The sequence below is a fragment of the Tenrec ecaudatus genome, chromosome 8 (genome assembly GCF_050624435.1).
Source record: "Tenrec ecaudatus isolate mTenEca1 chromosome 8, mTenEca1.hap1, whole genome shotgun sequence".
Lineage (NCBI taxonomy): Eukaryota > Metazoa > Chordata > Mammalia > Afrosoricida > Tenrecidae > Tenrec > Tenrec ecaudatus.
The window spans coordinates 101,838,221-101,854,449 of record NC_134537.1 but is presented as its reverse complement, the minus strand read 5'-3'; the positions used below and the strand labels follow the sequence as shown (position 1 = coordinate 101,854,449).

The following is a 16,229-nucleotide window of genomic DNA, read 5'->3' as shown; positions in this document are numbered from 1 at the left end:
GGGAACATTCTAAAGGCAACCCCCAGCTTGTATTTACTTTTGTTCATTGCTCCACACACAGCAAGAGCACCAGGGGGGCAGAGGGGGGGCGGAGTTGACACTTGGAAACTGGGAGATGGTTAAAAGTGGGGTCAGAGAACCTCAGCTTTGGAGGGACTTCACAAATCCCCACCAGCCTTCTTCCCCTTCGTGGTCACCTACACCCTCTGGCCACTAGAAAAGAAAGCTCAGCTCAGGCAAGGGGGGGTGGGAATCTAGTACAGTCGGTCTCTGCTATCCGTGGCACAGAAATGCTCAGTTCACTGGAATTGCTAAACACAGGCTGACCACTGACACACATAATCACATGCGAGTGGCTAGCCCACAACTTGGTCAGAGGAGAGAGATATCATTTCTTATCTCAGACCACAGCACACAGAGGACATTAGCAAAGTGACCCAACCCTCTGCTGCGGGTTGATTCCAACTCAGAGCAACTCTGTGGCTTAGACGAGAACGGCCCCATCGGGTTGCCCAGGCTGTACCTCTTGACCGACGGAGACAGCCTCATTTCCTCCTGCCAAGTGGCCGGTGAATTGCAACCGCTGGCCTTCTGGTTGCAGCCAAATGCTTTAACCGCTGCTCCACCAGAGCTCCTATAGTTGAGCGATCCTCAAACCACCAGTGTTCAGCAAGAACTCCAAAGAGGGCCTTGGTCTAAAAGGAATGTAGGCGCCTTTCCTGGGGCCGGGAGTCGTGGGGGTGTGGGCTGTGGAGGTGAAGTATTGCTTCTAAACAGCACAGAATTAAACTCCCAGCCCACGTGTTCCTCTCTTCCTTCCACCACGCCTTTCCAAAGGGCTGCCTTGATCGGTATCTGCTCCAACCCCGGGCCGGCTAAGTGGATAAACAGGCAGGGAACAGTCAGTCAACAGTATTATTAACCCATAGGCTAGTGATAAATCAGGCAGGAAGGTGACCTTGGCAGGCTGGAGTAATCCTGCATGTCAACATGAATGTAGGAGGCCAATTTTATTGGCCTGCATGACCCCCGCATGACCCCTGCTTGACCCCGACTCCTTGGAGACGTCTCAGTGACAAGTCCAATCCACTTCATTTCTGAGCTGTGTACCGTGTCAGCCATGGGGCCAAGCCAGACCTGGCCACCTCCCCTGAGAGGAGGCCTACACATCAGGCCCTTGGGGGAGAAGTGTGTCTGTCCATTCTGACAGACATATGCCAAGAACAAGTTCTCATAGCTGTCAGGTCAATCTGCTTGCCCTGGTTTCTCATTCTGAATCTTCCCTCAAAGACATGCAGCTCTGGGCACCAAGGGCCCTTCCCATCTTGGGGCCTCTGTTCCCCTGTCACTTAATGAGAATGTATGGCTAGGAGTGGTTCTCAATGGGGTTGCTCGTGGCATGGCCAGAGGACAAATCTGCTCCTTGCGGGATAGTTAGCATTTCTGGCCCCAATTATGACTTGGCTTCAATTCCATGGCGGGCGAGTTTTGTTTTGTTTTTGTTTTGTCTTGTTTGTTTGACCCCAACGACTCTACTTGGGTATAGGAGCACCTTGACCCAGCCACTCAATCAGCCTGACGTATCCTGGTGCATTTCCCAATGGGCTGGCTGTTATTAGAGTCCATCAAACTGACTCTGACTCAGAGAGATCCCACGTGGCAGCATAGAACTGCCTTCAAGTGTCTACTTGAGGGAAATCTTTATAGGAGCAGATGGCCAGGCCTTTTCTCCCCCGGAGCCACTGAGTGAGTTTGAACTGCCAGTGTTTACGTTACCTGCTGTGGTGGCACACATTACCAGTGGGCCAACAACGACTCTCCTGAGACAGAGAGATCACAAATAGGTCTGAAAAGAGGCTGAATCTCCCTCCACTTCCCACCTTGAGAGCAGAAGCGCTGACACTCCTGTGAGTGGCAGCTAGGGGGACCTCGGGACCTGCCAGCAGGCATCCCATTGAAAGGAGGCAGCAGGAGCTGGAAAAGTTCTGAGAAGGGGACCGGCTGTGTACCTGGCCTTCACCTGCTCTCCATGGGCTCCCATGACTGGTGGAAGGCATCTCAGTCTCTTTGACTGTCCCTGTCATTGTAAGGTTTACGGATGGTTAATTTATTCTTTATAGCACAGTCATTGATGGCTGTTAAATCACAAATGAGAGCCAATAAAGGGTGAATTGCAGCTGAAATTACACTGTTTATATGACAGCAGAGTGCCGGCTAAAAGATTCATATGCTGCTGATGAAGTATGTTATAAATTTTAATTACCATAGTTTGTACAAATGACATGTTTGAAATGCTATTGAGTAATGTGACCCTGATAATGAAACTATAAAATAAATCATTAACTTTCTGAATGAGCTTTTTTATTTCAGTGCCTCACAGAGTAAACTTTTCCGTTTATTCTGGAACAGTCTTTTTGTGTTCCCGCCCTCCCCCTGGCCTAACCTCTTCCTGTCTGCACAGGTTGGAGACCGGGAGCAGCAAGAGGTCAGGTGAGAGCCTGCAGGAGCAGCCCAGACCCCAACAGATAAGGCTCCTGGGTAAATGTTCTAGATATGCACCTTACATAAATCCTGGTACCTCTTCAGGAGACCACCCCCAAGCCCCTGCTGCCCCTAGCCAGCTGGGTGCGGAGGCTATATTAACTCAGCAGAAACAGCTGTGGCTACACCCCAATTGTGTCAGCCTCTGGGTGAGAATCTGTCTGCATGGTGAGTGAGAGAATCACAAGGAATCTGAGCCCGTTTTCCTGGCCCACTGCCCAGCCAAAGAGACCAGAGAAGACAAACCAAGCAGATACTTACTGCATTTGCTCATTATTAAAGCATCCCCATTGGCAAGGCCCTGGTCCATCCTGTTCATTAATTATCCACTTAGAACAACCCCCCAGATACAAGTTACAGAGGTAAAACCTTTTTATCCCCCTATCCAGAAAAGAACCTGAAACTCCAGAAGGAAAAAAAAAAATCTAGAAGGTGGAGTCCCACCAAAAGTCATTTAGAGCAACTCCAAAGTGCAGTAGTGCCTGGACCAAAGCTGGCTCCAAAAACATGGCCGCCTAGTGACTGGTGAGCAGGAAACACAGATCAGTTCTCCAGAACCATGAATGTTCCCTTGTAAGGAGACCTGGGGGCAGAGAGCGGTGTGGGAGCGGAAGCACAGGGGAAGAGGTGCCCAAACCAAGGACTAAACCCATTGCTGGTGGATGGATTTCCTCGCATGGGAGCCCCGGGTGTTACAAGATAGAACTGCTCCATAGGGTTTTCCTGGCTGTACTCTCTCCAGAAGAGGATCACCAGGCCTTTCTTCTGTGACACATCTGTGTGGGCTCAAAGTGCAGTCTTTAGGTTAGTGGTCAAGCACCAAGTATCTCTGCCTCCCGGGGACCTCTCCCAGGGACATGAGCATTTATAAATTCCAGAAGAAAACACACAGACTTTTAAAAGCGCGTGTGTGTGTGTTTACACCCTCCCCAATATGCGCTAGCCCAGCCATCTCACTTAGCACAGGAGGTCAGACTGGTCCACTGGTAGAAGTAGAACTGAAGTTACAATGCAGAGGGCCAAGGCCGGGAAGGAAATGGAGGCGTTCATCATTCACCATGGCTACAGAGTCGCAGACTCCCTTCAGAGAAGTTCTCACTGTGCTTGACTGTAGACAGGCAGACTTGCTCTCCTGGAGGCCTCATGGAGGCAGAAGCCTCTCACTTCCCTTCTGGAGAAAGGTCACCCACAGGCAGCTCTTTCCTCTGCAGACAGGCTGCTGGCAGGGAGACAGGGCTGGCTGGCTGGTGAGAATTGCTCTCTCATTTCCTCAACTGCCCAGAACAGTTTCTCGAGAGAGAGTGCCAGACGAGGACAGACACAAAGGGGCACACGATGCATACAGCTTCCAAAGACACCCCCACGCATCGCCTTGTGGCTGATGAAGAAACACTGCCACCGAGCCACCTCCCCATGCCGCAGAGACCTCACGTCACCCACCCCGTGAGAGAAGGTGAAGGGCACCCACTGGCGTCCCTATTAGAGATGATGGAATGGAAACAATTCTGAGAAGTTTTTCATAAGTCACAGAGCATGTGGGTAGTTGAAGCAAGAAGAAAGCCCAAATCCATTCATGAGACAATCCCGGCAACTTGAAATCTCACTGCCTTCGATCATAAGAGGGAGTTGTTGCACATTGTTTAAGGGTTAATGGAGGCACTGTGATTTTGTGCTCTCTCTTGTTTGGAAAAGAATCCTCAATTTTCAGACCTGCATAAAGAAATGATCACAGATAAGAGACCTAAGGTTAACTCAGTGGTGGGATTCACAGAATTTAACAACTGCACTAAGGACTGTTTTAAGTATAAGAAAATGATATAACAAAAGGTAATTTATTATTTTGTACAGTTAATACGTAAACAAGAACAATAAAAGAGGCATGCAAAACTAGATTATGTTATAAGAAAGAGTGTTAAGATGGTAACGAAAATATTAAATACTACCTGACAAAAAAACTGCTATTTAAAATATTTCCATATTGCTTCTTGATTGGCATCCTCACCTGCAATATTCTCTGCTTTTATCCAAGCATCACTGGCACTGTGATTTATCCTTCAACAACATTCCATGGTAGGAGCATCCCATTCCTTTAGCAGTAGACCAATTAGACAATAGTCAGTGTGCTTGATATATTAAAGTGGGTAATTTCTCTTCTCTGACCATATCATGTTCATCTTTGAGAAACTCCTTCTGCTCCCGCTGAACTTGCAGCAATTATTGTGACAGTATTTTTAGCTCTTTGAACACTTTCAGGAATTACATCATCACTCCGAATATCGCCTGGGAATCTGAGGTGTCCCACAAAACTGAAACAAATGACAGGTGTCACCCTCTGGTTCTTGGACACTTTTTCTCTTTATGTTATTTGTTTGATGATTTAATAATTGCAAGGAAATCAAAATGTGGTATTTCGTTAAAAGTACAAAGAGTTTTAAGAAATAAATTAATACATAGCATAAGCATTGCTCCACCTAATTTTGTGTATCTATGGAAGCAGTGAACATTACTATGGATGCGATGGGCAGATAAAGGTTTGGATAGAGTAATAAATGTAAATTTGTGATTTCCACATTGAGAGGCTGCCCAGCTGCCCACCTTTGAGAGAACCCTGCTTCTCTCTAAAGTGTCATTTTAACAACCTGTTCACCAAAGTCAACAACAGAGTAGATATTGAGTCTGGCAAATTGCTGTGACCTGGCTGAATCCCACCCCTGGGTTTGCCCCCAAATAATCCAAGGTGGGAAGCAGTGGGGATTCATTGAGTTGATACTCGTTCAAGGTGAGTGATGGGTACCCAAAGATTCATTACACCACTCTCTATAGATGTCTTAAATTTTTCATAGTAAAGGAAATCATGAAAACCAAAATCCTCTTGGCCCTCACGTACCTTTTAAACCTGAAACGGAACCCACAGTTGAAGATCATCTTTTGGTCAAACCATAAGATGATCCTTTAAATAATAACCCCAGGGCGGGACAATTCTCTAGAACGATCAACCTCAGGAGACCAAAAGGGTAGCATGCGCTCAAAAGCCTCTCTCGGAAGGCAGGTGGGCGGGAAAGAAGGGAACCCAGAAAGGACGTGGGAGGAGTGCTGCTTCAGTCAGAGGACGGCCCCCAGGGCCACCAAAGCAGATGGGGACAAAGTGCTGAATGGGAAAGTCATGGGTCTGTCAAGCTTTTTATTCACAAGGAAAAAAAATTGATAATGCCTTGGTCCCCAAAGTTCACAAAAATGTCTTTCCCATACATCCCCAGCAATGCCAATCTAGAAGAACAGATCAGAACATCTATCTCCTGGGACGCGTCTCCAATGGTGTGCAGGAGAGTGGGAGCGGTTCCGTGTTGGAGGCCCACCAGCCCACATCAGGAGGTGCCCAGCCCAGCGTGTGGGAGAGGCGAGTGCCTGAGGCCTGGCGACTCCTGCCACAGCTGCCTGGTCCGTAGCTGCTCAGAAGCAGTAGGGCAGACACGGCATTAACTCAAGGGTGCCCTGTCGTTTCTCAGCTCCTTGGCTGCCTCATTGATCACATGAAAATGGGCATCTCCACTCACCTCCCTCAAAGACATGAGGATCCAATTAAACAGCCACAAATGACGGCAACAAAACCCCAAGCCTGCTAGCATCCAGTCCAGTCAAACTGGCTGCATCCCCAAATGCCACTGAGGAGCACTGCTCCGCAAGGTTTTCTTCGGTGTGATCGTTATGGAAGACCATGAAGCCTTTTTGCCATGGTGCCATGGTTGAAATCGCCCCCCTTTGGGCCAATAAGACCAGAACTCACTGCCATTGAGTCGATGCCGATCCGATAGGGCTCATGGTCAAGTGCTAACCATGTGTGCCCCAGAGATGGAAAGGAACCACAGGAGGCCTTCATGCCAACAAGGGACTTGAAAAGCCATTGTGTTCCAATCGCCGCCTTTCAAAGGATCACCAAATGATGTGGCTTCCCTGGGGTCCCCTGGCCAGTTAGGGACAGAAATGACTCTGAGAACAGTGTGCCTTCTACAACCCCATACCTCTTCTTCCTTACTATTTAACCACCCACACCCCACCGGGCCACAGTCCCTACATCACTGCCCCATTGCTGCATCTGTAGTGGCGGAGGACCACGAGGGTGGAGGAGATCTCCCTGTTCCTTGCTCCAGGCTTGACCGCAGGAGAGCACAGCACCGAACAGGAGCCCCCGGCATGCCCTCTGCCTTCCCTGGTATGTTCCTGGAGAGTGGCTGGCACCACTAAAGTCTCCCCTCTGACTTCTCAGCCACCACAAAAATATTTTCAAAGCGATGGTGCAAGCTGCCCTACTTACCATTAAGAGAAAGGGCCACATTATTGCTGTTATAAACCATTGATTAAGGTTTATAATAGCAATAATCCCCTCGAAATTCATTGTTACTGCAGTTAATGACCAGTTTATTAGAGCGTTAACCATCCTTGGCAATGGGCTGAGTCGTTTAATGCGGGTAACGACCAATTTCTCAAGGATTATTGCTTAAATAACAATTCTTTGTGAGATGTATGCACCACCACAAGGTGCGGCTCTGGCTGGAAGATTCTCCTCAGAAATAATTGTTAATTATTTCCTCGGCGTTGCCCCCACCATCCTCCACAACAAACCTCGCACATACAAGCTCCTTGTGGGGTTGCTTTGGGAGCACCCAAGAATCAAAGAGTTGGGCATGGACCCGAAGAGAGGACTGCACCCTTCTAGGAGGGCACCAGAAAGAGAGGCTTCTCGGAGGTGCCCTCTGGGGTCCTAAGTGACTGCAACATTGGGAAACCATATCTGGTTCTCTGGTTATTCTTTCCTCCTCACTTCACTTCCTTCGCAGAGGGCGACCTGCCCCAGTCCTCTGCCCGCTACCCTGGAGGGTGGGGGAAGTTAGGGTCCGCCACGGGCCTAGGCAGGGGCTGAAAAATGGAAGCATGTCAGAAACAGGTTCCGTAAAGCTCCAGGAGACTCCGAAGCCCAGGCTTACTGTCACCGTTCTCCCTCTCTGCTCTTGGTCCAGACCCTGGGGCACCTGGGAAGACAGGGCTACCAGCGGCATCTATCACTTGGCACAGTGCTCAGGTGTTGCTCCTCTGTGGCTACTAGGCTATTTTTAGGTTTGCTTCCCTTGGGGAAACAAAAAAGAGGTCAGCCTACATGCCTCATAGCTTGTCTTAGTGTCTACAAAGTCATTGTATCATTATATATAATTATGTGGTCAGGGACTCATAATGCTTGCTTTACAGGTGAGGACAGAAGGCCCTGGGAGCTTAGAAGACTTGGGTAAGGCACACCGTCACTTACGGAAAAAAGCTGGACTTTCATGCCCAACACCGCCCTTTGAGACGCACTTCAAAGGAGAATCCTGTTTAGAGACGAGGACGATCATAGTCCCATCAGAGAGCGAATGCAGAAGCAAGGCCCGAGCCTTTAACCACGAGTCTTAGCAAAAAGCCAGGGCCTGCTTCTCCCCCTCTTCTGACTTCTCATGTTCTGCCTAACTCCAAACATTTCATCCCATTAACTACTTTCTATCGCTTTCCATTATCATTGGCATTTCAATAACTTTTATTTTTTGACATGATCTGAAAGCTACTCATATGATTAGATTCCAATTATGTTCTATTAACTAAAATAAATACTAATAGGGTGTGAACCTAGCATAATAAGATAACAAATTGCTAACTGAGTGCCAATGTACACCAGAGATAAATCTGCTGATTCATTCAACAAACACACATTAGGCCCTATTATGTGACTACTTGGCGGCTAACCCAGAGGTCAGCAGTTTAGACCCACTAGCTGCTCTACAGGACTCATGTAGCTGTCTGCCAGCAGGGTTCCAGCCTTAGAAACCTTCTGGGGAAATTCCAAGCTAGCCTATAGCTGCACTGTGAGTCAGAAAATCAACTCAAAGGCGTTTTTTTGGTTTGGTTTGGTTTGGTTTGGTTTGTTTGGGTTTTTGGTATGTGCTAGTTAATAAGAAGCACTGAGAGTGCAGTGCTAAATGAAGAGTTGTCAGCTAAAATCCACTCAGCTGTCCTGTGGAAGGCACTGCTTTGCATAAAGGCTACAATTCAGAGAGCCCTATGGGACAACCCAACTCTCTCACATGGGATCACGGTGGTCAGAATTGATGTCACCACCAAACAACAGAGTGCCAATTAACAACAAAATGCCTGACTCGCCTTTTATAAAAAATCATTTTATTGAGGGCTCGTACAATTCTTAACACAATCCATACATATAGCCATTGTGTCAAGCACATTTGTACATTTGTTGCCATGATCATTCTGAAAACATTTGCCTTCTACTTGAGCCCTCTGTATCAGCTCCTCATCATTTTCCCCTCCCTCCCCGCTCCCCCTCCATCATGAACCCTTGATAATTTATAAATTATTATTATTTTGTCATATCTCTTACACTGTCCAGCATCTCCCTTCACCCACTTTTCTGTTGCCCATCCCCCAGGGAGGAGGTTATATGTAGATCCTTATAATCGATTCCCCCTTTCCACCCCACCCTTCTTCCACCCTCCTGGTATCACCACTCTCACCACTGGTCCTGAAGGGATCATACATCCTGGATTTCCTATGTTTCCAGTTCATTTCTGCACCAGTGTGCATCCTCTGGTCTAGCCTGATTTGTAAGGTAGAATTGGGATCAAGGTAGTGGGGGTGGGGGAGATGAAGCATTTAAGAACTAGAGGAAAGTTGTATGTTTCATTGTTGATACACTGCACCCTGACTGGCTTATCTCCTCCCCCTGACCCCTTTGTAAGGGGATGTCCAGTTGCCTACAGATGGATCTTGGGACCCCAGTCTGTACGCCCACTTATTCACAATGATTTGATTTTTTGGTCTTTGATACCTGATAACTGATACCTTCAGTACCTTGTAATTACACAGGCTGGTGTGCTTCTTCCATGTGGGCTTTTTTTTTGCTTCTGAGCTAGATGGCTGCTTATTTACCTTCAAGTCTTTAAGACCCTAGATGCTATATCTTTTGATAGCCGGGTTCCATCAGCTTTCTTCACCACATTTGTTTATGCACCCACTTTGTCTTCAGCGATCGTGTCAGGAAGGTGAGCATCATGGAATGCCAGCTTAATAGAATAAAGTATTCTTTCATTGAGTGGAAGTCCAATGTTCATCTGCTACCTTAATACTAAACCTATAAATATATACACATAGATCTATTTCCCCATCCTCATATATAAATATATTTACATACGTACATGCTTTTATTTAGACCTCTATAAATGCCCTTTGCCTCCTAGTTCTTTCTTCTATTTCCTTTTACTTTCCTCTTGTCCCATTATCATGCTCAGTCTTCATTTTGGGTTTCAGTAATTCCTCTCAGTTACATTATCCTTGATCACACCCTACCAGACCTCCTACACCCTCCTCACCACCAATTTGGATCACTTGTTGTTCCATTGTCCCTGGGTTTGTTAACACCACTTCCTTTCCACCCCCTTCCCCTCCCCATGTCCCCCCGGAACTGTTGGCCCAGTTGTTTTCTCCTCCAGATTGTTCATCCAGCCTATCTTATTTAAACAGACCTGCAGAGATAATAACATGCACAAAAACAAGACAGGGCAAAACCAAGCAACAAAAGAAAAGAAAAGAAAACAACACCACCACCAATAAAATGCCAATGACAAAAAAAAAGAGAAAAAATCCTACAAAAAGAAAATCCTGGCTCTCCCTCCCCCTCGCCCCCTCTCCCCCCCTCTCTCTCCCTCTCCCTCCCCCTCCCAAAGGAAAAAAAAAAGAAAGAAAATCCTGTAGTTAGTTCAAGGACTGTTTGTTGGCCTTGAAGAGTGTTTTCTAGTTGAATCTGATGGGTGCCCACACCCTGGCCCCAAAGTCTATTTTTTGTATTTCCTGGGGACATTTTTGCTCTGTTCCCCTTGCTGTTCTGTTGCACAACCTTAGTCTGCCTCGGCATAGTGGGATCAGATCGGACGCAATTCCCACACTGTGTCTCCAGTGTTGTCCCCTATAAGGCTATGGGTTAGTGAGGGATGTCATGTCTCATAGTGGGGCCAGCATATGATCTTCTCTGTAGATTGACTGCTGTAAGCAGGAATATCGTCCTCAAGACTTAGTGAGCCAGGATGTACTCCACTCTCTCTTCCTTCCCCTTCATTTGCTGCCGTGTGCTTTGATCAGACATGTCCCTCTTCTTCCTGAACTGCAGCTTCAGTGCTGTCCTCTGAAATAAATTCTTCTGGCGGGAGGGGCAGGTGTCCACGTAATTGGGATTGGGACTGGCCCCTCAGGCCTCTCCCATGGTTCCCTACTCCTTGCTGGCATGTTGTATTCACATCTTGGAGCACCGGGTTGAAATCTGCTGACTCACCTTTTTAATCACCATCGCCAAAAATTCATTTGGTGTAAGAACACAAAGTATCATATCAAGGCCTCCTGGAATCCATGATGTCTTCAACATCCATATTTTGATGCCATAGCAACAATCATCACCCATAGCTACAACCCCAAAATGTCATTGAGTTCATTCCAACCCTATAGGACACAACAGAAGTGTTCTGGGGTTTCCAACACTGAAAATCCTTAAGAGCAGACAGGCTCATCTTTCTCCAGAAGACCAGCTGATGGGTTTGAACTACCAACCTTTCTGTTCCCATCTATTATCATGAAAGGAGAACAAAATATTTGTTAATTGTTATGAAACCAATTTGATTTAACATATTCAGTAATTTGCTGAATCATAAACATATTATGGAACATAGACTGAAAAATAATATATACTGCCCATCTATCTACATATCTATCTAGCTATCTCAAACTCACTGTCATCAAATCCAGGCTGACCACATAGGATTGGGTAGAACTGCCCCTGGGGTTTCTGATATTGTAACTCTTTATGGGAGTGTAAAGCCCCAAATTTCTCTCTCAGAACAGCTAGTGATTTCAAACTACTGATCTTCTGGATCTCAGTCTGATGTGTAACTACTACAACACCAGGGATCTTGTATCTATCTATCTATCTATCTATCTATCTATCTATCTATCTATCTATCTATCTATCTATCTAACTATCCATCCATTGTTCTATCGATCTATGTGGCTGTGTGCCATCGAATCAGTTCTAACTCTTAGAGACCTTTGGGACAGAGTAGGACTACTCCCAGGGTGTCTGAGCCTGTCATTTTACAGAAGCAGACATGTCTTCCATGTCTTTCTCCCACAAAGTGGCTGATGCAGTTGAATTTTTGACCTTTCAGTTAGCAGTCAACAGTTTAACCATTGTACTACCAGAGTTTCTTAAATCCCCACATCTACCTATAGACTCTATCTATAGGGGAGTATCTAATTGTTCTATCACTATTGTCCTTCTATTAAAAGTACCAGACTATTAAGGATACATCTCTTCACCTCTAACCTGATGAAGAAAATTGGTTTCTCCGCCATGACTCCAAAATTCTGCCAGGCTTTTCCTGATTCTATTCATTCCTGTACTCTGAACTCCCTGTCTTCCAGCAGCATGTATTGAATACTTTCAATATACCTGCAACTGTGCGAAGCACTAGAGGTACAACTAGAAAGAAGAGCATTCCTGCCCCAACATAGCTCAAAGATTATGGAGAACAGGGACCTAAAGCAGTCGATTCATAGTCTGGACTGTGAATGAAGGATAGAGAAGAAGAGGAGGGAGGGAAGGGAGAGTGAAACCGTGGCGGCAGCACAGAGGAGCAATTATTTCTGCCTAGCAAGAGGAGAAACTTCTCCAAGGACATGATGGTTGACCTGCACCCAGAGCTCATTGACCAATAGGTGGGATAAACACTGTTTTGGGAGGCAACAGAGCAGAAATGTGGAGGGAAGGAGAGAATAAAACAGAATAATTTACTCGGGTGAATGTATTCAAAGCTTTAGTTAGAGGCAAGGGAAGGGTTTAACTTAGGTATGCATATGATTGCCATCATATCAAAACTTAAAAAGAAAATTGAACAGCTTATTAAGGTACTGGGGCAATATTAAGTATTTAGGGCACTGATCACTCAGTAATTGGATTCTCATCTTTCGTACAGAAGACAACCCAAGATGGATTTCTGGCCAATGTATGTTGTGTCGGCAGATGCTTGCTTGTTGCTGTGGTACTGCGAAGATTTCGGGGGAGCTCTCAGATGAAGACCGACTAGGACGGAAGTCATGGGAATCCAATCCTGAAAATCAGCCCATGGAAACGTAATGGATCACCACCATGGAGATGGCACGTGACCAGGCAATGTTTCATCCTACTGTGTGTGAGGTCAGCATGAGTCAGGAGGCAACTATCAGCAACAGAAAGGCATGACTACAATCTTCACAGAAGCTCTACGTATTCAAACAGGACATTGCAAAACCAAAGTAGGAAGAGAAACCTACCTGACATAGTTAAGGTTTATTGTGCCAACCTGGCCAATAAACACATGTGGAATTAATTGAAGGGCAGAGAGATAAATGGCTCGGTGAGCTTTGCCTTTCTAGTTCTCAGGTCTCTTGCTTTCTGATGGTCAGACCAGGGTGCAGCTGCCTTAGCCAGTTCCCCACTTCAGCTGGTATGGCTCACTTCTTGCAGAACATTCCTGAGAAGCCACATGGACCTACTCTGATGCAGCCCTGGGTGCTGGAGCAGCCACGTGGGGATCCCTGCCAGTGCTGAGATACTTATACATTCACTGACTCGGATTTTGTTCTGCAGTCGGTGTCATTGCATGTGTTTTGTGAGATGGAGGAGGTCTTTGTGGATTGGTGTCGGACATATGGGCTAATGTTGGACTTATGGGCTTGGACAGCACTGGGTTGGGATGCTTTCTTAATGTACACTTACCCTTTATATAAAACTCTCTCTTATACATATGAGTTTCTGTGGATTTGTTTCCCTAGTTTACCCAGACAGACATACTACCCAAGAGTAGAGAGAAATGCATGGAACTTTAGGATATGAAGAATCATGGAACTGCCATTTCGTTCCTGCTCTTGTCTTGAAGGATTTCTGGCTCTTGACTCAACAACCAGGAGCAGCTTTCCAATATTTAGTGACGACGTATGACACCTCATATGAAAGCACAATATAGCTAAGAAACATTTGGAAAGATTTTTTTTTAAAGGAAAGTCAGGCATCCATCTAACTTATCATCTGGAGGGAACCATGGCTTCACGCTGTATGTAGCTCCTTGCCTTTTCTGACGTCCGATAGTACATAAAGGTCACATCAAGTCTCACTGCCTCCTGGTGTCTCAGACAGAGCTGTCTTCTTAACAAAATGGGTGTCCTTCCCTTTAAGGTGGGTATGGATGGGGCGGGGTATAGGGGTGCCTTTGTGGGGTGGGGGTGTTCTTTCACTTAAACGGAAACATTTCAACAGAGCATTGCCTTCCTAGTTTTGTTTGACTTTTTCTTTTTAATTTTTAAGTTTTTATTATTATTACCTGTCTTTTTTGTTTTCTAGCTTTGTTGGGTCCCTAGACCTTCGGAATTCACAGTCTCTGTGCACAGACAACAAAGACACTGGCCCGCCCTTCCTGACCACCTAGGAGCCACCTAGTTCCCTGTGTGAAGGCCAGGGAAAGGGGTGCTGCTTTGGAGTGCATTCTGTAGGAGCGGTATGGGCCCCTGACATGACAATTCCGATGCCCTCAGGTGGTCATGATTTCTCTGAGTTCCCTCAGCCCTTATGTTAAAGGAGGTGAGGGTTAGAGGTCACAAGTAAATTTCCATCAAAAGAGTTTGACAGGTACATAGCATGTAGCAAGACAAAAAGCCCCAATTCTGCTCCTTAATTAAAAACATATTTCATTCCATGCCTATAAAAGGAAGGCAGATGTGCCATAGCCCTCCAGCCACAGCGCGCTGCTCTGTATTGCACCTCAAAGTCTTCATTCCCAGAGCTTGAAAAGCTCTGATTGACTGGAATTTCTAACCCCACCTTCTCAGTATTGCCTCCATTTCCTCTTTTCCTTAAAAAGATCCGTTCCTATCTTTGCAGGGATTAGGTGTTTTAAGCTTCATGAGATACTTCCATGCTAAAAGGAGCTAGTTCATAACTCATCATCCAGGATAGATAGTAGGTGGCTCTGATATTTTACAATTCTAAAGCACCTCTTAACCTGGATGCTAAAAAAATAAAATAAAAGGCCCAGGCAGCAGTCCTGGTGTAACAGCACTCCTGAGCGTAGAAATTAATTCAGGTCCTCCCCAGCCCAGGTATCTAGAAGACAATTCTTTGGAAGAAGAATGAGTGAACGACTTGCCAAGAAATGGTCCGAAAAATGCACTAAATACTTGCTTATGATGTTTTTCTACCGGGGATGGCTTCTTTACTCCTAATTTCCCTGGGGTTAAAAGCACTCAGTTCCACTACCTGGTACAAAAAGTTACAAGTCAAGTTCAGGGTGTATTGCCAATGTTTACTTATAAATCATCCATTAATAACTCTGTGTGGGTGGAAGGAGGAGGAAAATCCTGATAGTCATTGTGTTTGTTCATTTGTCTTCTTAAAGGGACCATGGGAAAGGAAGACAGAAGAATTGATGCCTTTAAACTGTAGTGTTAGTGAAGTATTTTGAATACACGCTAGGCTGCCAGCTGATTGGGCAAAAGGGTCTTGGAAGCACTAGAACCCGAGTGCTCCTTCAAAACATCCACCTCCACTGCTCTGACAGGGCACGAGGAAAGACCAGTATCTAGAAAGGAACATCACAGTGGGTCAACTTGGAGGGTCAGTGAAGGAAGACAAGAGAAACCCAATTCCGATTTAATAGATCTCGGAGGATCTCGAGCAAACCAATGACCATGAAGAAAGCACAGGGCTAGGCAATGTTCTGTTTTTGTGACATGAGGCTCAGTCCAAGAGGATGACTGCTCGAGTTCCGGTTCATGCCTGCAGGGGTTTATCCCAAGCTAAATGCGGTTGGCTATATCACCGCCATCTGCGCATGGCTGCGACAAGATCTCTCGGTAAAACACGTGTCTCAGTCTCATTCGAGTGGCTTCAAGATAGAAAGAATACTTTTTGTGCCACGAGGGGCGAAATCAAATTTCTAACAAAATGCAAGGGGACACCTTCCCAAATCATTAAAGCCTTGAAACAAGTATACAGAAATGTACATCCAGATGAAGCAATCATTTTTAGATGGACCAAGTATTGTAAGGAAAGTCGGGGAGACCTCACGATGCACTGAAAGGGAAGACTGCCAGCCTGATGAATGAAGACACTTTGCTGAAGTCCAGACACGTGTAGAAGACTAGATAGAACTGTCATCTCAGGGGCATTTGGGGTTGATTCTCAAGAGGTAATCTTGATAGATTTTCTCAAAGGACACAGGAAATTAGTGAGGGCCTACAATGACGAAGTTGTAGGACAAGAGAAAACTGCTTTCATGAGAAAAGGGCCAGGAAAGTTGTGCCAAGGAGTGGTTTCCCATCTCAGCAATGTGCCTTCTGTGCTCAGTCTTCCAGGGGAGTCGGGGGTGTGTGTGGGGGGTGGGGGGCTCCACAAACTTACTTTGTCCACCTCGCAGTCCCGACCTTGTCCCTGCAGATGCCTGCTCGTTTCCAAACTCAAGAATGTTGAAAAGGACATGATGTCCAAACTTCCATTTGGATGTGGTGTACATCGAAGAGCCCAGAACTCTCCTGGGCCGAATGAGGGAGATGGAAACATCCCCTTAAAAGGGTGC

At 46.1% G+C, this 16,229-nt stretch overlaps 1 pseudogene; it reads left to right on the top strand.

Annotated features, from left to right (window-relative positions):
• Positions 1-16,229, top strand: part of LOC142455497 (dnaJ homolog subfamily C member 17-like) — an 82,417-nt pseudogene that overhangs the window by 49,166 nt on the left and 17,022 nt on the right.